Here is a 384-nt window from a genome sequence, read left to right as displayed (position 1 = left end):
GTCTATTGCTGTAAGGGATGTATTACCATAGAGTATGTGGGTGGTCATCCTGGGTTGAGTGGTCTGCGTGTACATCTTGTAAACTATTGGGCTTAGAACCCACCCCTGGGTGTAAGTTTTATTCCAGGTGCAGAATGTATTCCAGGGCCATAGTATTGGGAGTCTCACCAGATTTCATCTGACCAGATTTCATTCTGGTCATTATCAAGTTTTTGGATTTTGTTCCATGTTTTCCCTCCCACTCTATCCAAGATCTGCAGATTTGATCCTTTGCTGAGTGGTTGGCATTGGTAGCCGAGCACCATTCTTCTGGTCTTGAGGGCCATCGTGTCCTAGGGCTGATTGGTTCTAAATGCCCCCTCCCCCTTTTTGCCTTCTTCTTCC

This window comes from Orycteropus afer, unplaced genomic scaffold (genome assembly GCF_000298275.1).
Source record: "Orycteropus afer afer isolate SDZICR_OR568_19922 unplaced genomic scaffold, OryAfe1.0 scaffold00679, whole genome shotgun sequence".
In the NCBI taxonomy this organism is placed as follows: Eukaryota; Metazoa; Chordata; class Mammalia; order Tubulidentata; family Orycteropodidae; genus Orycteropus; species Orycteropus afer.
Note: the sequence above shows the minus strand (reverse complement) of the source record.